The following is a 22985-nucleotide window of genomic DNA, read 5'->3' as shown; positions in this document are numbered from 1 at the left end:
ACACATTGGCGAGGTGTTTGGCTCTGTGCGGACAGCACTCCCGGACAACAACTAGCGGTGTTGGAGCCCAGGGACAGAAGGAGGAGGAGGTGGAGGAGAGAGGAGGGATTGCCACACACACAGCTGGGGAACAGCTGACGTTACTGAACCCCAATAACAGAGGAGCGACTGTTGACTGTGCGGACAGCACTTCCAGGCAACAACTAGCGGTGTTGGAGCCCAGGGACAGAAGGAGGAGGAGGTGGAGGAGAGAGGAGGGATTGCCACACACACAGCTGGGGAACAGCTGACGTTACTGAACCCCAATAACAGAGGAGCGACTGTTGACTGTGCGGACAGCACTACCAGGCAACAACTAGCGGTGTTGGAGCTCAGGGACAGCAGGAGGAGGAGGTGGAGGAGAGAGGAGGGATTGCCACACACACAGCTGGGGAACAGCTGACGTTACTGAACCCCAATAACAGAGGAGCGACTGTTGACAGTGCGGACAGCACTTCCAGGCAACAACTAGCGGTGTTGGAGCCCAGGGACAGAAGGAGGAGGAGGTGGAGGAGAGAGGAGGGATTGCCACACACACAGCTGGGGAACAGCTGACGTTACTGAACCCCAATAACAGAGGAGTGACTGTTGACTGTGCGGACAGCACTACCAGGCAACAACTAGCGGTGTTGGAGCCCAGGGACAGCAGGAGGAGGAGGTGGAGGAGAGAGGAGGGATTGCCACACACACAGCTGGGGAACAGCTGACGTTACTGAACCCCAATAACAGAGGAGCGACTGTTGACTGTGCGGACAGCACTTCCGGACAACAACTAGCGGTGTTGGAGCCCAGGGACAGCAGGAGGAGCAGAGGAACACAGTGTAGGCCGAAGCCCGATTGGAGAAAGTCGAAAGGGAACCTTTAACCCCCCCAAGGCGTTTGTAGCTTAAAGAGCCAGCTTGTGCAGCACAATGGATGCAAAAGGAAAAGGTGGCTCTTTTCATTATGCTCCTTGCAAACACAGAACTAAACACATATTATAAAATGTGTCCCCTGATACCGTGAGACCGTCCCAGAGGTGGGACTTTCCTTCGTAATATGACGCATCACAGCCGTCATTCCTACCCCCTTGGCGCCGTGCCCCGGCTCCTCAGCGTTTTTTCTTTCCGTCCCGGAGCCTGCGCTGTTATTTGGTGTCAGGCTGGCTGCGCCTGTGCAGCCGCGCTGGCCGAGACCCCGCCTCGCAGTGTCGTCTAATGTAATCTCACCGCAGGCCTGGGATCCGTGGCCATGCGCAGTTCATATCCTCGCCTCTCACTCCCCTCCCTTCGGCTTCTTCAGACTGTGCGGCGTCACGGCCGTGTCATGCTATTAGGGATCAGCTGACGGAGCACAGTCTGAAGAAGGCGGAGGGAGATGAGTGAGAGGTGGAGATTCAGATATGCACTGCGCATGTCTATGGATCTCAGGCCCCCAGTGGGATTAAATCAGAAGACATTGCGAGGCGGGATCTCGGCCAGCGCGGCCGCACAGGCGCAGTCAGCCTGACACCAAATGATGTCAGAAGAGGGGCAGCGCTAAGTGTGCCTGGCCAAGGGATAACATAACAGCGCAGGCTTCGAGACAGAATCAAACAACGCTGAGGAGCCGGCGCACCGTGCCGGGGGGGTAAGAATGACGGCTGTGCTGCGTCACATTACGAAGGAAAGTCCCACCTCCGGGACGGTTTAACGGTATCAGTGGACACATTTTATAAGTGTTAAGTTCTGCGTGTGCAAGGAGCTAAACAAAAATAGCTACCTTTTCCTTGTGCAGCATTACTGCTGCACAAGGTGGCTCTTTCAGAAACAAACACCTTGGGGGGGGACAGGTTCCCTTACATTTAAGTTGTTGTGTCACAGGGGATCAGCTGACGTTACTGAAACCCAATAACACTGGGTCGTATGTTTTGACCGTGCAGACGGCACTTCTGAGCCACAACTGGCGGTGTTGGAGCCCAGGAATTTACGTTCAGGTGGTAGAAAGATGAACACAACAGGAGACCTGGATACTGTAGATAGTCTCCTAATTATTTAATCAGGAAGAGGAGTGGCAAATTCCAGCGAGATCCAGGCCTTGTTCATTTTCAGGAAAGTAAGCCGGTCAACGTTATCGGAGGATAGTCGCATGCGACGGTCAGTTAGTACACCACCTGCAGCACTAAAGACGCGTTCCGATAATACACTAGCCGCAGGGCAAGCCAGCACCTCCAATGCATACTGGCTTACCTCTGGCCAAGCATCCAGCTTTGAGACCCAAAACTTGAAAGGGGAAGAGCCGTCTGGGAGTACAGCAAGAGGGCAAGACATGTAGTCTGTCACCATCTGACGGAACCGTTGCCTCCTGCTGACTGGAGCCGTCTGTGATGGTGTAGACTTTTGTGGCGGGCACACAAAACTGTGCCACAGTTGGGCCATACTGGTCTTGCCTTGGGCAGAGGCACTGCTTCTGCTCCCTCTTTGTGCAGAGCCTCCTCCACTGCCTGGACGCACTGAGCTGCTTTGTAATGCACTAGCAGCACTTCTCTCAGTTGGACTGGAGAAGATGATGGAATTCACCAGTGTGTCTTGGTACTCCCGCATTTTTCGCTCCCGGTTCAACGGTGTGATGAGGCTTTCTACGTTGTCCCGGTAGCGAGGATCGAGGAGGGTGAACACCCAATAATCAGACATGTTGAGAATGTGGGCAATGCGGCGGTCGTTTCTCAGGCACTGCAGCATGTAATCCACCATGTGCTGCAGACTGCCAACTGGTCAAGAAACGCTGTCCCCTGCTAGAGGCATGATCTCTACCCGCTCGTCATCACCCTACCCTTGCTGTACACACTGAGTACTGGACAATTGTGTAACTCCCTTCTCTGGACGGATGTCTTCCTCCTCCATTGACTCCTCCTCACCCTCCTCACAAAGTGTCCCCTGCCTACGCGTTTGTGAGGAACCACGTGGCGCTGACTGTTCAGAAGATGATGGAAATGGTGAATCCTCATCCTCCACCTCTTCCACAACACCATCCCTAAGCGCTTGCAGTGATTTTTCAAGCAGGCAGATAAGGGGGACAGTCATGCTGACTAGTGCATCATCTGCACTCGCCATCCGCGTGGAATAATCGAATGGACGCAAAACCTGGCAGACGTCCTTCATAGTGGCCTACTCTGTGGTTGTGAAGTCTGAACGGCGCGGAGTGCGACTTCTTTGCGCCTGATGCAGCTGGTACTCCATTACAGCTTGCTGCTGCTCACACTACCGCTCCAACATATGTAACGTGGAATTCCACCTGGTAGGTAGGTCACATATGATGCGATGTTCCGGCAGGTGGTGTCGGCGCTGCAGAGCCGCAATGCGCGATTTTGCCGTGCTGGAACGCCGCAAGTGAGCACACTCTAGGCGGACCTTGTGCAGCAGTGCATCAAGATCCGGATAGTCCCTCAAAAAACTCTGCACAACCAAATTGAGCACAGGTGCCAGACATGGGATGTGAGTGAGGTTGCCTAGGCCCAGAGCTGCCACCAGATTTCGGCCATTATCACACACTACCATGCCTGGCTGGAGATTCGCTGCCACAAACCACTCATCGCTCTCCTGCTTGATGGCATTCCAGAGCTCCTGCGCTGTGTGGCTTCGATTCCCCAAAAAAATTAATTTCAACACGGCCTGTTGACGTTTGGCCACGGCTGTGCTCATGTCGGTCATAACAGGTAAACGTTCATCACGGGTCCATGTGGAGGTGGACTGTGACGGCTCCTGCAGCTATGACTCTGAGGAACTGGTGTAAGAGCAGGAGTCAATGCATACAGAATGGATTCCTGCAATCCTTGGAGTGGGCAGGACACGTCCTGCGCCACTCGCACGATCTGTACCCGGCTCAACAACATTAACCCAATGGGCAGTGAGGGAAAGGTATCGCCCCTGTCCATGGTGACTGGTCCACGCATCGGTGGTGAGGTGGACCTTGCTACTGACGGCGTCAGTAGCGCGTGTTTTATGTGTCCCTCCACATGCTTGTGCAGGGCAGGGACAGCTTGCCTGTTGAAGTAAAAGCGGCTGGGCACATTGTACTGTGGGACTGCCAATGACATCAAGTCACGGAAGCTGTCAGTCTCCACAAGCCTGAATGACAGCATTTCCAGTGACAGAAGTTTGGCAATGCCTGCAGTCAGAGCCTGTGCTCGTGGGTGGTTTGACGAGAAAGGCCGCCTTTTCTCCCATGCCTGTAATACCGATGGCTGTAGACTGGGCTGGGAGTGTGAGGATGCCTGGGAACGTGGTGCTGCGGGTGGAATTAGAGTGGGTCTCTGGACAACAGGGCCAGAGGTTCTTCCACGGCGATCCTGGGAGGAAGCCGAACCAGCTGCGTGTGAGCTGGAGGAAGAGGCAACACGAGCTGAAGAGGTGGTAGCTGCCGCTGTTGGTTGGCCTAGCTCTTCAGTGTGTTTTTCTAACTCTGCCACGTGCCTGGTCCGCACATGTTTCCACATGTTGGAGGTATTGAGGTTGCTGACATTTCGACCTCTTTTGACTTTGTGATGACACACCTTGCATTTGACATAGCAAATGTCATCTGCAACTGTGTCAAAAAAGGACCAGGCACTGCAAGTCTTGGGAGCGCCCTTTTTGGCTTTTGAAAGAGACATGCTCCTAACGGGTGCCAAAGTGGAGGCAGCAGGATCCGCAGTCTTCCCCCTCCCTCTCCCTCTTTGGCCCGTTCGGGGAATCTCTTCCTCAGAGCTGCTCCCACCACCTTCCTGTCCCTCACGCCAAGATGGGTCAAGGACCTCATCATCTACACTACCCTCTGCCACCAACTGCTCCTCCTGGGTAGTCTCAGCAGCAGAGCACGCACCAGAAAGTGTCACCTGAGTGTCATCAGCGGATGCGTCCTGCGATGTGGTGACCGGAGGCACTGGCACACCCGCCTCTTCAGAGGAAGAGAGAAAAAGTGGTTGGGCATCACTGCACCCTGCCTCTTCTTCCATTTCTCCAATGCTGCTTTGCTGGCCCCCTGTTTCCAAGCCAAGAGATTCAGAGAACAGAAGTAGAGACGGCTCCTGTCTTGGGCTCTCTGTCTGCCTGGGCAATTTGGCAGGTGGTGAAGAGACAGATGGCTGCTCTCCAGTGCTCTGTGTCTGAGAGGATGTGGCACTAATTGAAGTCGATGCGTTAGCTGCCATCCATCCCACAACGGCTTCAATTTGTTCTTCATGCAGCAGCGGTGTACGGCGCTCTGCGACAAAGCTGCGCATGAAGGACTGTTCCCTGGTGAAACTGGGTGCTGAGGAGTCACCGGTGCCTGCAGCAGGCACAGAATCCCCATGTCCTCTCCCTGCTCCATGCCCACGCCCACGTGCCTTACTTCTTGCCTTCTTCATCTTGGTTGACTGATAAAAATAAGCAGAAAAGTACTAACGGGTAACAGCTTTGTGTGCTTATTCCTGAACAGCTCCTAACAGGTATAAGAAACACTAATTTTCTAAAGTGTGGACTAGACTTTAATATGAGCTAATGTGGCCTACACAAATGTAAAGTGGTGTGTTTGGTGAACTTTATTATTTATTTTTTTGGGGGGGCTGAACTGACAACAGAGAGAGCTGCAGTCACACGGAGACCGTGCAGACAGCCGTAAACGGCGCTGCAAGGCCCAAAAACCCTCCTCTACGTTATCCTATGTAGTGTTTTTCCACAAGTTAGCTGGATATGGGTGGAAAGACACTAATAGGAATTTTTTGAAAAAATGTGCAGCAGCCTGCACTACTTAAAACAAAAGGAAAATTGATTTGATGGTATGACGCAGTGAAGAACCCTGAGCTGGATACAACCAGGCTATGGCTGCTCACAGACTACAAGGCGAGCTGCAGTCACACGGAGACTGTGCAGACAGCCGTAAACGGCGCTGCAAGGCCCAAAAACCCTCCTCTACGTTATCCTATGTAGTGTTTTTCCACAAGTTAGCTGGATACGGGTGGAAAGACACTAATAGGAATTTTTTGAAAAAATGTGCAGCAGCCTGCAGTACTTAAAACAAAAGGAAAATTGATTTGACGGTATGACGCAGTGAAGAACCCTGAGCTGGATACAACCAGGCTATGGCTGCTCACAGACTACAGGGTGAGCTGCAGTCACACGGAGACCGTGCAGACAGCCGTAAACGGCGCTGCAAGGCCCAAAAACCCTCCTCTACGTTATCCTATGTAGTGTTTTTCCACAAGTTAGCTGGATACGGGTGGAAAGACACTAATAGGAATTTTTTGAAAAAATGTGCAGCAGCCTGCACTACTTAAAACAAAAGGAAAATTGATTTGACGGTATGACGCAGTGAAGAACCCTGAGCTGGATACAACCAGGCTATGGCTGCTCACAGACTACAGGGCGAGCTGCAGTCACACGGAGACCGTGCAGACAGCCGTAAACGGCGCTGCAAGGCCCAAAAACCCTCCTCTACGTTATCCTATGTAGTGTTTTTCCACAAGTTAGCTGGATACGGGTGGAAAGTCACTAATAGGAATTATTAGAAAAAATGAGCAGCAGACTACACTACTTGAAAAAAAAAAATAGAACAGTATGAGGCAATGTACCACCCTCCCTGAACTGAATACAACCAGCTATGGCCTATGGCTGCACACAGACTAGAGAGTGGGCTGCACTCACACACACACACACACACAGACTTTGCAGATCGCTGTGAAAACAGCGCTGCAAGGCAAAAGCAAGGTGATTAGTAGGTGAACACAGCGGTTGCTAAATTAGCCTTGGAAAAGAACAATGAAGCAAATCGCTATCTCTAAACTGGCTCTCAGTCAGCAAACAGCATCCTGTCACTAACTGAATTCACAGAAGAGTGAGCGCAAAATGGCGCCAGCGACTTTTAAACTGCAGCATGACATCATTTCAGCAGCCAATCACAGCCTTGCCAGTAGTTTCATGCCCTCCATGCTGAACAGGATGTGCTCACACTTGGAATCATTCTCATTGGCTGAATTCGTGCAAATTTGTGCAGTTTGAATCCTGGGAACTTCCGATTCCGGTATCCGATACGCGGCAAGTATCGGATCTCGGTATCGGAATTCCGATACCGCTAAGTATCGGCCGATACCCGATACTTGCGGTATCGGAATGCTCAACACTATTTGACATACATAATTATGGTGTTTAGGATTATGATTGATGGATTACTGATGTAAATTAATATGTATATACTTATACATGCATACAAATATATGTATATCTGCTTGTGATCTATATTATGCTTATTTTGTCACAGAATTTTATTCGTATATTTACTTTTTCATTTCATGACACTTGACATAATGTTGGGAATTTAATCAATGTATTCATGTCATTACAGATATAGGTGTTTCTTGATAAAGGCTAAACCAAGCCGAAACATTGAACGATATACCTGATTCACTTACCATGTTTGGCTATTGTGCACAGGACATGTTATGAAATGCATCATCTATTTTTTGGAAACATATAATAAATTGTACCATTTATCTAGATTCTGCTAATTCTTTCTGAAGGTTTTTTGTAGTCAAGCAGGGTTTCTCATTTGCCTCTCTAGCACGTTTACAAGCTGCTCTCACTGACATTTTGCTTGGTCTACCAGACCTTATATTGACCTCCACTGTTCCTATTAAATGCCATTTCATAATTTTGTTTTGAATTGACAAAAGGGCAACTTGAAAATGCTTTACAATATTCTTATAGCTTTCTCCTGCTCTGAGGACCTCCACCATTTTCATTTTCAGAGTGCTAAGCACCTGCTTAGGAGGGTCGATGGCTGCTGTTTTTTGGCACAGAGAAGGCTGAATTTTTTAAAGCTGGGAAATTTGCATCACCAGTCCATTCCTAGCAATGATAGTAAGCAAGCCATAATGCTAACAGGCTAATTAAGGGCTGAATCTTTGGTCAAAGTTATCTGAGCACACAAATCTCCAAGGTTGCCCAAACTTTAGCATTAGCCCATTTTCGTTTTTGTAATTTTTGAAATATAAAAAATGACAATATATTTGCATAAAATTCAAAGGAAATGTGTCATCTTTAACTTTAGCCCTTTTAGAGATCTTTTCAAATTCAACTTGCTTAACTGTAAAACTGTAAGTGGGTATGGAGCATCTGTGTAGTCCCAGATGCTCCATACCCATGTGTGCCAGTGCCAGATGCCCCATACCCATGTGTGCCAGTCCCAGATGCTCCATATCTGTGTGTGCTAGTCCCTGATGCCACATACCTGTGTGTGCCTGTCCCAGATGCCCCATACCCATGTGTGCCAATTCCAGATGCCCCATACCAATGTGTGCCAGTCCCAGATGCGCCATACCTCTTTGCCAGTTCCAGATGCTCCATACCCATGTATGCCAGTACCAGATGCACCATATCCATGTGTACCAGTCCCAGATGCCCCATACCTGTATGTGCCAGTCCTAAATGCACTATACCTGTGTGTGCCCATCCCAGATGCCCCTACACATGAGTGCCAGTCCCAGATGCCCCATACCTGTGTGTGCCAGTCCCAGATGTACCATACCTCTTCATGGCAGTCCTAGATGCTCAATGCATATGTATGCCAGTCCCAGATGCCCCATACCCATGTGTGCCATACTCAGATGCCCCATATCCATATGTGCCACTCCTAGATGCCCCATAAATATATGTGCCAGTCCCAGATGCCCCATAAATATGTGTGCCAGTCCCAGATGCCCAATATCCATGTGTGCCAGTCCCAGATGCTATATACCCATGTGTGCCAGTCCCAGATGCCCCATACCTGTGTGTGCCAGTCCCAGATGCCCCATACCCATGTGTGCCAGTACCACAGTACTTGGTTCTAGCCCCAGTGCTCCACTCCATTACAGGGGGTAATAATTGTTAAATTAATTAAAAATGTAAGTGGTTTTCTGGGGCTTTCATACTTAGATCATTAATATCGATGAAGAAGCCAGAAGTCGTCACTACCAATGATCAAATGAACAGGGGAAAGCTGCAGCACCATTCTGGGCCACATTACTTTGTGGATCTGTGCTGTCTTTGGTGCATCATGGTCCCCTCAGTCAGCTGATCAGCAAAGATGCTGGCAGTCAGATCCCCACCAATCTGATATTTATTACTTCTCCAAATGGTAAGTCTGCAGTATCGGAGTCCTGGTAAACCCCTTTAAATACAATGGAAATCTTCAGTGTTCAGAAGAGTTTTCCTTTTTATTCTTAATGTCCTAGTTAGTTCTGCTGAATGCGTAAATGAAGTGATGGCTTTAAACTGGAAGTAAGTGATCAAAAATCTGCACTGGAATAATATTCATTGGGTTAAAGAAATATAATATAAGAGTGCTGCAGTACAAAAAGCTACCATATGTACTCAAGTATAAGCCAACCCGAATATAAGCCGAGGCACCTAATTTTGCCACAGAAAACTGGGTAAGCTTATTGACTCTTGTATAAATCGGGTATGCATTGTCCCCTTATCCCTGCCCTACTATGCATGGTTCTCCCCATCCTGTCCTGGTATGTGGCTCCCCCATTTTGTCCTGGTATGTGTGGCTTCTTCATCCTGTCCTGCTACGTGTGGCTCCCCCTGTTGTATGCATGGCTCCCCACTCCCGCATGGATCCCCCGGTCCCGCATGGCTCCCTCGGTACCACATGACTGCCCCGAGCCTGCATGGCTCGGCTCCCCCGATCCCGCATGGCTCACACCCCCCCAGTCCCACATGGCTCACACCCCTCACACATCCTACTCACCCTCCTCACACTGATGCTGCATCTCCATTGTCCTGGCACAGCATCTCTTTCTGTGCTCAGCCGTCACATGGTACCACTCATTAAGGTAGAGAATATGCACTCCATGCCTATGGGAGTGGAGATGCATGCATATTCATTACCTTAATAAGCGGTACCACGTGATTGCTAAGCACAGATAGAGCTTCAGCGCCATGACAGAGATTCGACGGAGCTGCTGCGACGGCACGAGGAGGGTGAGTATGATGTCTCCTGTTTGTCGGCAGCTGCAGCTGCAGCTGTCTCTGTGCCACAGCCACTGGCTCCTGCTGATGGTCCACCGTTGCCCCTCCCCACCTGCTTTCTGGATAACGACTCTCTCTCTAAGTCCTTTGGACTCATGTCCTGCAGCAGCTGATCTATGCATTTGTTACTTATTGCTTTGTTGCAGCATCACAAGCTGAGCAGATGCATGTTAGTTTATGTGTTCTTTAACATTTAATGCCCTATTGTGCACTCTTCCTTTTCACAGTTTGCCTTACTACTAGACTAGGTTTTTTGTCCTGATGAGGAGGTCTTGCGTTGACCTCGAAACACGTTGACTTTGTAAACCTGTTAAAATAAAGTATTTAAGGAAAATATTTGTAGAATTCTATTATGAGCAGCGCATCCAGAGACATTTAACCCAGATATGTTCTTTTTAAATACAGATGTGTCAATCATGACGATTACAATTCACTCCTATGGAAGTTACAGAAACAGAAGAACAAGTGTATTCCTTGAGCCCCATTAAAGTGAGCAGAGTATGGTGACGACATTCATGGCCACATTCAATGTACTCTGTCAGCAGTTGGCTCACTAGAAGGTAGCTAAAGATGTCCTATTGCCTGTGCGTCACTGCAATTTGTATTTATGAAAATAATGAACAGCCATAGATTGGTGATTTTACTAAATATCATGTATTGAAAAAAAGCTGCGGGATCCCACTACCTTCTGTGGCCCCCCTCCGAGTGAAAGAGTGTTATCATGAGATCTCACACCTTGGTCTAAACTAGCACTTTTGCATCCTTTACTAAGCAGTTACCCATCAGAAGCCGCTCTATGATATTACCGTTTGGTATCCGCTTAGTAAAGGATGTAGCAGAGCTGGTTTTCTTCAAACTGTGATTCTCACATATTTTCACTGTTATTGGGGCCACAAATGGATATGAGATCCCACTTTGCATGCTGGGGTTCCACAACCCCACAGTTCAAGGCAGACTTTTGCTAGTTAGTCCGATCCTTTAAAACAGCATTTTTTATTTTATAAACTTTATTTACTGTTATTTATTAAAATCATTAATTTAGGGCTGCCCATTGTTTTCTCAAATAAAAAAGACAACCATTTGCCCCTAAGCACATTTTCCCAACACTTTGGAAATTACCTACAGTATAATATAAAGATAGTTGCACCCATGCATAGTCACTTCTCCATTCATTCTCTATCTTGATACACTTACACTGTAAACTATATAGAGAGCTCCAGTGTACTGTATACTGTCACTACTAATCACTTTATTACCTGTACATTATACACTATACACAGAACTTCTGTATATAGCCCCTTCCCGACATGTGACGCCACATAGGCGCCATGAAAGTCGGAGCCAATCCGACCTGTGATGCCTATGTGGCGTCATGGAGGGATTGCGTCCCTGCAGATTGGGTGAATAGGTTATCTCCAATTTCACCTGACCTGCAGGGGGGGAGTGGTATATCAGCCCTGGGGGGGTGGCTTTGCCCCCCCGTGGCTACGATTGCTCTGATTGGCTGTTGAAAGTGAAACAGCCACTCAGAGCAATTTGTAATATTTCACCAATGAAACTTGGTGAAATATTACAATCCAGCCATGGCCGATGCTGCAATATCATCGGCCATGGCTGGAGACCCCGATCTGCACTCACCACAGACTGACAGAGGCGATCAGCCACCACCGACATTCTTTCCTCCCCTCCGTTATGTCCTCCGCTGCCTTCCTCTCCCCTCCGTCCTGTCCGGCGACCCCCCCCCCCACTGCCCGATTCCACCCCCCGTACCTCTGGAGTTCCAGGGTCCCTCCCGGTGTCCATCCGGCATCTAGGATGGGCGCCGCCATCTTCCAAAATGGTGGGCGCATGCGCAGTGCGCCCGCCGAATCTGCCGGCCGGCAGATTCGTTCATTCATTTTGATCACTGTGATAGATTCTATCACAGTGATCAAAATGAAAAATAGTAAATAGGCCCCCCCTTTATTACCCCTATAGGTAGAAAACATCATAAAATAAAGAAAATATATTTATTTTTATTTTTCCACTAGGGTTAGAGTTAGAACTAGGGTTAGGGTTAGAACTAGGGTTAGAATTAGGGTTAGAATTAGGGTTGGAATAAGGGTATGTGCACACGGTGCAGATTTGGCTGCGGATTGGCAGCAGTTTTCCATCACGTTTACAGTACCATGTAAACCTATGAAAAACCAAATCTGCTGTGCCCATGGTGTGGAAAATACAGCGCCGAAATGCTGAGTTGTATTTTCCGCAGCATGTCAATTCTTTGTGTGGATTCCACAGCATTTTACACCTGCTCATCAATAGAAATCCGAAGGTGTAAAGCCGCAGGTGAAATCCGCACAAAAACGCAGAAAATCCGCAGTAAATCCGCAGGTAAAACACACCCCTAACCCTAATCTCAACTCTAACCATAACCCTAACCACACCCCTAACCCAAACATGCCCCTAACCCTAATCCCAACCACAACCCTAATCTCAACCACACCCCTAACCCCAAAACACCCCTAACCCTAATCCCAACCGTAACCCTAACCACACCCCTAAACCTGACACACCCCTAACCCTAATCCCAACCGTAAATGTAATCCAAACCCTAACCCTAACTTTAGCCCCAACCCTAACCCTAAATTTAGCCCCAACCCTAACCCTAACTTTAGCCCCAACCCCAACTGTAGTCCTAACCCCAACCTAGCCCCAACCCTAACCTTAGCCCCAACCCTAACCCTATCCCTAACCCTAGCACTAACCCTAGCCCTGACCCTGGCCCCAATCCTAACCCTAACCCTAGCCCCAAACCTAACCCTAACTCTAACCGTAGCCCCAACCCTAACCCTAGCCCTAGCCCCAACCCTATCTCTTACCCTAGCCCCAACGCTAATCCTAACCCTAGCCCTAACCCTACCCCCAACCCTAACCCTAGCCTCAACCCTAACTCTAGCCCTAACCCTAGCCCCAACCCTAACCCTAATGGATAATGGAAATAAATACAATTTTTTAATTTTATTATTTTTCCCTAATTAAGGGGGTGATGAAGGAGGGTTTGATTTACTTTTATAGCGGGTTTTTTAGCGGATTTTTATGATTGGCAGCTGTCACATACTAAAAGACGCATTTTATTGCAAAAAATAATTTTTGTGTCTCCACATTTTAAGAGCTATAATTTTTCCATATTTCGGTCCACAGAGTCATATGAGGTTTTGTTTTTTGCGGGACTAGTTGTTGTATTTATTAGTATCATTTCCGGCCACGTGACATTTTTTGATTGCTTTTTATTCCGATTTTTGTGAGGCAGAATTACCATAAACCAGCTATTCATGAATTTCTTTTGGGGGGAGTTTATACTGTTCCACGATTGGTAAAATTGATAAAGCAGTTTTATTCTTCGGGTCAGTACGATTACAGTGATACCTCATTTATATCTTTTTTATGTTTTGGCGCTTTTATACGATAAAAACTATTCTATAGAAAAAATAATTATTTTTGCATCGCTTTATTCTGATTACTATAACTTTTATTTTTTCACTGATGATGCTGTATGGTGGCTCATTTTTTGCGGGACAAGATGACGTTTTCAGCGGTACCATGAATATTTATATCCGTATTCGACATTTTGTTCGGCGGTATGATAATAAAGCGCTGTTTTTTGCCTTGTTTTTTTTTTTTTTTACGATGTTCACTGAAGGGGTTAACTAGCGGGACAGTTTTTTAGGTCGGGTCATTACGGACATGGCAATACTAAATATGTGTACTTTTATTGTTTTTTTTCTTTTTTTTTTAGATAAAGAAATGTATTTATTGGAATAATATTTTTTTCCTTTATTTAGGATTTTTTTTTTTTTTACATATGTGAATATTTTCTTTTTAACTTTACAACATTGCCCCGGGGGGGTGGGGGGGCATCATGTTATAGGGTCAGATCGCTGATCTGACACTTTGCAGTGCACTGTGTAAGATCAGCGATGTGACGTGCACTGCTGGAGGCTTGCAAGCGCTTGCTCTGAGCAGGCACTTGCAAGCCACTTCCCTGCAGGACCTGGAAGCAGCCCCGTGGCCATATTGGATCTGGGGCCTGCATGGAGGAGGTAGGAGACCCTCGGAGCAACGCGGTCACATCGCATTGCTCCGAGGGTCTCAAGGAAGCACGCAGTGAGCCCCCTCCCTGCACGATGCTTCCCTGTACCACCGGAACACTGCGATCATCTTTGATCGCAGTGTGCCAGGGTGTAATGTGCCAGGAGTGGTCCGTGACCTCTCCTGGCACATAGTGCTAGATGTCAGCTATAATAGTCAGCTGACACCCGGCCATGATCGGCCGCGCTCACCCCATGAGCACGGCCGATCCACTATGATGTACTATCCTGTCACTGGGAATTAAGTCCAAGGTCACTTCGACGGGATAGTGCGTCATATGGAATTAAGGGGTTAACATGTTTGCGTTGATATTTGCTTTTTAAAGGGGTTTTCTCATGACCGAAAGTTCATTTTAAAATTTGTCTGTGTCTGACCATGTACAGAACATACCACAGCTCCTGGGCAAGGGAGGAAGCAAAAGATAATACTGACATTACAGCAGGAGATCGCAGAGAATACATTTTGTGAGGTAAAATACTATTTATAAACAGTCAGTGTATCCTCTGTGATCCCCTGCTGTAATGTCAGTATTGTCTTTTGCTTTCTCCCCTGCTCATAAGATGTGGTATGCCCCGTACATGGTCAGACACAGACAATTTTTAAAATGAACTTTCGTTCATGGGAAAACCTCTTTAATGTGACAGGCTTCCTCTGCCTGTAGACACGTTGCGCATCTGCTGCCGGGATCAGCCGAATGATTCATTGCAGTAAATCAGACCGCCGCCATCTTTGTGCTTTCTCCTGTACAAAGATGGAGGCGGTCAGTGAATCGTTCCGCTGATCCCAGCAGTGGTGTGTTCGTGACAGTGTTCCGCTGGTGATACCGCGCAAGAGACTGCATACGGTGTATACAGTGTGTGTGTGGTGCGACGGTGTTCCGCTGGTGCTACCGTGCAAGAGGCTTGCACCACCAGCAGTTTCCATATTGAGACACCCATCACTTGGGTGTTCCAATATGGCGGTTGGTGAACTTCCGCTGGTTGGAATTCTGGGATCCAGACACATCTGGATGGAACAGAATGTGATGACAATACAAGGTAATTAAATATTAGATCTCTATATGCATTGGGGTCTCATGTTAGCAGGATAATATTTGCTTGAGTACTTTTCACAAGTGTTTCTCCTCCAATTGTTTTTATATATTGCTTTATATGTTGTTTTTTAATGTATCTGAATAAACTTTATAATTTTTAATATGACAACCAAAAAAGACACAATACCCTAAAAAATAACTTTTAATGAATAATGTTAAGATCTAATAGATAATTAAGCAAATAATGACCTCCAACACCAACAACCCTGGGTCTCTACGGGGTTGATAAAACAGCTGAGATATATAACAGAAACTCTTTTGATCAAGAGAATATTTATTCCTGACTAGGTCCCTAGTATTGGCCCTAATAGAGCTCACACCTTCCTAACAGCGGAGGTTGGCACCCTAAAATTCGATATGGCGCCCCCGCTCAGCGTCGGTTATCCCTTCTTGCCCTAATCGGGCCCTAACAACTACCCACACCCAAGACCCAAACAACATACATACAAAATGAACCTAGGTCATGCTAATGTGAAACAAACAAAACTAATGCAGCATAAGTGATCTTACTGCACCAAATATATTATATCTACAAAAAAGCTGCATATACGTGTGTACCCTATGAATTGAATCTATGCGTTTAGAGGCCAAAAAGTCTGACCTACTAAATATATAAACCTAAGTAAGAAATAACTTCTCAGATATATACAGTACAAAAAAGGGGGGCAGAGGAGCGTGGATCTCCTAAAGAGCTATTGTGCATCCAGCATAAACCCACTGCCTAGATTAGCATATACAATAAATTCGCTATGACCTAATCATGACCATAGCAGACATAGATTGAGATTCCACAATGGATAAACGCATTCCTGGTTATTAATGACCAAGAGGATGATATTCTTTAAAGGGTACAGAGGAGCATAGGTCTCCCACATTTAGTAGTCCGGGACCATCATGATATAAAATGCTCTTGTGCATAAAGCATTATATCGCTGCCATTCGTTAACATATACAGTAGATTCACTGTGACCTAATGGTAACCAGAGCAGACATAAATACAGGCTTCTTTTTTCTAGATATCAATAGTCATCATATTGTACATTATCACATTTCTATCAACACCTGTCAAAAAGATCACATAGTGTATATCATGTCTGTATATCAATGTAACAAACATACATAGAAGCCCATACAGATAGAGCCATGTCACTAGTCTCTCATGGCACCCGTGCTGCACATTTAAGCACTTCGCATATTGTTGTCATAAAATGCTATACACAGTCTGCTATGGTTAAGATAGACTTATCTGAATAAATGTGACGTGATATGTCCCATCTCTCCATCCCATGGACATGGCTCTATCTGTATGGGCTTCTATGTATGTTTGTTACATTGATATACAGACATGATATACACTATGTGATCTTTTTGACAGGTGTTGATTAGTGTTGAGCATTCCGATACCGCAAGTATCGGGTATCGGCCGATATTTGCTGTATCGGAATTCCGATACCGAGTTCCGATATTTTTGTGATATCGGAAATCGGAATCGGAAGTTCCCAGTGTATGCTTCCCAGGGTCTGGAGAAGAGGAGACTCTCCTTCAGGCCCTGGGATCCATATTCATGTAAAAAATAAAGAATTAAAATAAAAAATATGGATATACTCACCCCTCCGGCGGCCCATGGACCTTACCGATGTAATCGGCAACCTACGTTCCTAAGAATGAGGAGTTTAGGACCTGCGATGACGTCGCGGCTTGTGATTGGTCGTGTGAGCGGTCACATGAGCGGTCACGCGACCAATCACAAGCCGCGACGTCATCGAAGGTCCTAAACTCCTCATTCTTAGGAACGGAGGCTGCCGGTTACATCGGTAAGGTCCAGAGGCCGCCGGAGGGGTGAGTATATCCATATTTTTTATTTTAATTCTTTATTTTTTACATGAATATGGATCCCAGGGCCTGAAGGAGAGTTATATATAATTATATATATATAGGATAAATAATTGGTGTATCAATTATCTAAAGTATAAAATAAAGATAGTTGCACCTATGCATGGTCACCTCTCCATTCATTCTCTATCTTGATACACTTACTCTGTACACTATATATAGAGCTCCTGTATATACACTGTGTGCAAAATTATAAGGCAATTTTATTTTAGAGGATTATTTTTATTATTGATCAACAACTATGTTCTCAGTCAACCCAAAAAACTCATAAATGTCAAAGCTTAATATTTTTGGAAGTTGGAGTGGGTTTTTTTAGATTTGGCTATCTTAGGAGGATATCTGTTTGTGCAGGTAACTATTACTGTGCAGAATTATTAGGCACCTTAATAAAAACCAAATATATTCCCATCTCACTTGTTCATTTTCACCAGGTAAACCAATATAACTGCACAAAATTTAGAAATAAACATTTCTGACATGCAAAAACAAAACCCCCCAAAATTAGTGACCAATATAGCCACCTTTCTTTATGACACTCAACAGCCTTCCATCCATAGATTCTGTCAGTTGCTTGATCTGTTTACGATCAACATTGCGTGTAGAAGCAACCACAGCCTCCCAGACACTGTTCCGAGAGGTGTACTGTTTTCCCTCCCTGTAGATCTCACATTTTATGAGGGACCACAGGTTCTCTATGGGGTTCAGATCAGGTGAACAAGGGGCCATGTCATTATTTTTTCTTCTTTGAGACCTTTACTGGCCAGCAACGCTGTGGAGAAGTAGGAGGCATGTGATTGAGCATTGTCCTGCATGAAAATCATGTTTTTCTTTAACAATACCGACTTCTTCCTGTACCACTGCTTGAAGAAGTTGTCTTCCAGAAACTGGCAGTAGGTTTGTGAGTTGAGCTTCACTCCGTCCTCAACCCGAAAAGGTCCCACAAGTTCATCTTTGATGATACCAGCCCATACCAGTACCCCACCTCCACCTTGCTGGTGTCTGAGTCGGAGTGGAGCTCTCTGCCCCTTACTGATCCAGCCTCTGGCCTATCCATTTGGCCCATCAAGAGTCACTCTCATTTTATCAGTCCATATAAAACCTTTGAAAAGTCAGTCTTAAGATATTTCTTGGCCCAGTTTTGACGTTTTATCTTTTGCTTCTTGTTCAAAGGTGGTCATTTTTCAGCCTTCCTTACCTTGGCCCTGTCCCTCAGTATCGTACACCTTGTGCTTTTTGTTACTCCAGTTACTTTGCAGCTCTGAAATATGGCAAAACTGTTCGCAAATGGCATCTTGGCAGCTTCACGCTTGATTTTCCTCAATTCATGTGCAGTTATTTTGAGCCTTTTTTGCCCAACACGCTTCTTGTGACCCTGTTGGCTATTTGCCATGAAACGCTTGATTGTTTGGTGATCACGTTTCAAAAGTTTCAAGACTGCTGCATCCCTCTGCAAGACATCTCACATTTTTGGACTTTTCAGAGCCCGACAAATCTCTCTTCTGACCCATTTTGCCAATGGAAAGGAAGTTGCCTAATAATTAAGAACACCTTATATAGGGTTTTGATGTCAATAGACAACACCCTTCCTCATTACAGAGATGAACATCACCTGATTTACTTAACTGGTAGTTGGCTCTCAAGCCTGAACAGCTTGGAGTAGGACAACATGTATAAAAACTATCATGTGATCAAAATACAACTTGCCTAATAATTCTGCACACAGAGTAATGTCACTAGTGATCACTGTATCACCTGAAATAACAAGCACTTTTCACCTATTGTGTCCCCCCATTTCCTTGTAGATTGTAAGCTTGCGAGCAGGGAACTCACCCCTAATGTCACGGTTTAAATTGTCTTAACTCGTACCGAATTTATTGTTTGTACATGTCCCCGCTTAATTGCAAAGTGCAGTGGAATATGTTGGCGCTATATAAATAAAAAATTATTATAAAAAATTATTACTGTATTAACTGTACATTATATACTATATACAGAACTTCTGTATATACAGTACAGACCAAAAGTTTGGACACACCTTCTCATTTAAAGATTTTTCTGTATTTTCATGACTATGAAAATTGTACATTCACACTGAAGGCATCAAAACTATGAATTAACACATGTGGAATTATATACTTAACAAAAAAGTGTGAAACAACTGAAAATATGTCTTATATTCTAGGTTCTTTATAGTAGCCACCTTTAGCTTTGATGACTGCTTTGCGCACTCTTGGCATTCTCTTGATGAGCTTCAAGAGGTAGTCACCAGGAATGGTCTTCCAACAATCTTGAAGGAGTTCCCAAAGATGCTTAGCATTTGTTGGCCCTTTTGCCTTCACTCTGTGGTCCAGCTCACCCCAAACCATCTCAATTGGGTTCAGGTCTGGTGACTGTGGAGGCCAGGTCATCTGGCATAGCACCCCATCACTCTCCTTCTTGGTCAAAAAGCTCTTACACAGCCTGGAGGTGTGTTTGGGGTCATTGTCCTGTTGAAAAATAAATGATGGTCCAACTAAACGCAAACCGGATGGAATAGCATGCCGCTGCAAGATGCTGTGGTAGCCATGCTGGTTCAGTATGCCTTCAATTTTGAATAAATCCCCAATAGTGTCACTAGCAAAGCACCCCCACACCATCACACCTCCTCCTCCATGCTTCACGGTGGGAACCAGGCATGTAGAGTCCATCCGTTCACCTTTTCTGCATCGCACAAAGACACGGTGGTTGGAACCAAAGATCTCAAATTTGGACTCATCAGACCAAAGAACAGATTTTCACTGGTCTAATGTCCATTCCTTGTGTTCTTTAGCCCAAACAAGTCTCTTCTCCTTGTTGCCTGTCCTTAGCAGTGGTTTCCTAGAAGCTATTTTACCATGAAGGCCTGCTGCACAAAGTCTCCTCTTAACAGTTGTTGTAGATATGTGTCTGCTGCTAGAACTCTGTGTGGCATTGACCTGGTCTCTAATCTGAGCTGCTGTTAAAGGGAACCTGTCACCCCCAAAATCGAAAGTGAGCTAAGCCCATCAGCATCAGGGGCTTATCTACAGAATTCTGGAATGCTGTAGATAAGCCCCCGATGTATCTTGAAAGATGAGGAGAAAAAGAGGTTATATTATACTCACCCATGGGTGGTCCCACTGCAGTCCGGGTCCAATGGGCGTCGCGGTCCGGTCCGGGGCCTCCCATGTTCTTACGATGACGTCCTGTTCTTGCTTTCATACTGCGGTTCCGGCGCAGGCGTACTTTGTCTGCCCTTTTGAGTGCGCAGGAGCTGGGAAAGGTCAGAGAGGCCCGGCGCCTACGCACTGCTGTACTTTGCTCTGCCCTCAACAGGGCAGACAAAGTACGCCTGCACCAGAGCCGCAGCGTGAAGACAAGAAGAGGACGTCATCGTAAGAAGATGGGAGGCCCTGGACCGGACCGCGACGCCCATCGGACTGGACCGCAGCGGGAACGCCCCTGGGTGAGTATAATCTAACTTCTTTTTCTCATCTTTCAGGATACATCGGGGGCTTAACTACAGCATTACAGAATGCTGTAGATAAGCCCCTGATGCCGGTGGGCTTAGCTCACCTTCGATTTTGGGGGTGACAGGTTCCCTTTAACCCATTCACGACCTTGCCCTTTTCCGTTTTTGTGTTTGCATTCTCGTTTTTCACTCCCCTCCTTCCCAGAGCCATAACTTTTTTTTTTTTCATCAATGTGGCCATGTGAGGGCTTGTTTTTTGCGAGACAAGTTGCACTTTTGAACAACATCATTGGTTTTAGCATGTAATGTACTAGAAAACAGGAAAATAATTCCAAGTGCGGTGAAATTGAAAAAAAGTGCAATCCCACACTTGTTTTTTGTTTGGATTTTTTGGTAGGTTCACTAAATGCTAAAACTGACCTGCCACTTTGATTCCCCAGGTCATTTCAAGTTCATAGATACCAAACATGTCTAGGTTACATTTTATCTAAGTGGTAAAAACAATTTCCAAACTTTGCTAAAAAAAAAAAAAATTGCGCACGTGAGCTCCTTCTCTACTCCCCTCTTACCTCCTCTTCTCACAATTGAACACAAGATTTCTCATGCGCATCCCCACCTACTCAGGAACTCTCTATCCCAACATATCAGACTCTCACCTACCATGGAAACCTTCAAAAGTAACCTGAAGACCTACCTCTTTCAACAAGCCTACAACCTGCAGTAACCACTGATCCTCCAAACCACTGCACGACCAGTTCTACCCTCACCTATTGTATCCTCACCCATCCCTTGTAGATTGTGAGTCCTCGCAGGCAGAGTCCTCTCTCCTCGTGTACCAGTCCTGACTTTTATAGTGTAAAATTACTGTACTCATTTTTATTATGTATACCCCTTTTCAAATTAAAAGTCCCACTGAATAAATTGCATTATAATAAAAATTATAATATATGAAGCCATTATATATTGTATGGAGCATTATATGTGGCCACTATACTCTACAATACTGTACTCGTACTGTATATAGGAGGCTATATATGAGCTCATGCTGTATATAGGAGGCAATGTGGAGACTCATACTATATACAGTATATGCAGCTAGATGCAGGCTTATACTGTATATAGAAAGCTAAATGTGGGCTCATACTATGTAGCAGGCTATATGGGGCTCATACTGTTTGTAGGGGGCTGTGTGTGGGCTCCTACTGTATATATGGGCTAGGTGGATGCATATTTCCTGGGCCTGTGAGCTGTTATCCTCATTGCAGTATGGCTTATGGTCTCCTTTTCTTGCCTGATTGAAGAAATTCCCTGATGACCAAAGACGTAGGAAATGTGTTGGAAGAAGATGCAATTAAGCTAAGTACACAACTGTACAGTCTATATAGGGTCTATATATACTGTATATAGATAGATAGATAGATAGATAGATAGATATAGGACTAGATGGTGGCCCGATTCTAGCGCATCAGGTATTCTAGAATATGTTTGCGTAGTGTATAGCACAGCCCACATAGTATATTGCACAGCAACGCAGTATATTGCCCAGCCCACGCAGTACATTGCGCAGCACACGAAGTACATTGTGCAGCCAACGCAGTACATTGCGCAGCCAACACAGTACATTGCGCAGCCCACGCAGTACATTGCGCAGCCCACGTAGTACATTGCGCAGCCCACGTAGTACATTGCGCAGCCCACATTGTATATTGCGCAGCCCACATTGTATATTGCGTAGCCCACATAGTACATTGCGCAGCCTACGTTGTATATTGCGCAGGCCACGTTGTATATTGCGCAGCTCACGCAGTACATTGTGCAGCCCACGTAGTACATTGCGCAGCCCACGTAGTACATTGCGCAGCCCACGTAGTACACGTATTGCGCAGCCCACGTTGTATATTGCGCAGCCCACGTTGTATATTGTGCAGCCCACATATATAGCAATGTGGGCATGATATCCCTGTTAAAAAAAAAGAATTAACATAAAAAATAGTTATATACTCATCTTCCGTGCCTGGATCCAGGAAGCGGGTAACGACGCTTGGGATCCACCGAAGCTCCGCGGAGACGCATTGCAAAATTACCCAGAAGACTTAGTGGTCTCGCAATGCATCGCCGGGAACGGAAGATGGCGGCCGGCACGAGCGGTTTGGCGGACTACGGAGTGTGAGTATAGCAGGTTTTTTTTTTTTTAATTATTTTTAACATTACATTTTTTTACTATTGATGCCGCATAGGCTGCCTCAATAGTAAAAAATTGGGGACACACAGGGGTAATAGCAGCGGTTACGGACTGCATTACCTGCGGCATAACGCGGTCCGTTACTGCCGGCATTAACCCTGTGTTAGCAGTAACCGGAGGGGAGTATGT

This window comes from Ranitomeya variabilis, chromosome 3 (assembly GCF_051348905.1).
Source record: "Ranitomeya variabilis isolate aRanVar5 chromosome 3, aRanVar5.hap1, whole genome shotgun sequence".
In the NCBI taxonomy this organism is placed as follows: domain Eukaryota; kingdom Metazoa; phylum Chordata; class Amphibia; order Anura; family Dendrobatidae; genus Ranitomeya; species Ranitomeya variabilis.
This window is presented reverse-complemented; position numbering follows the sequence as displayed.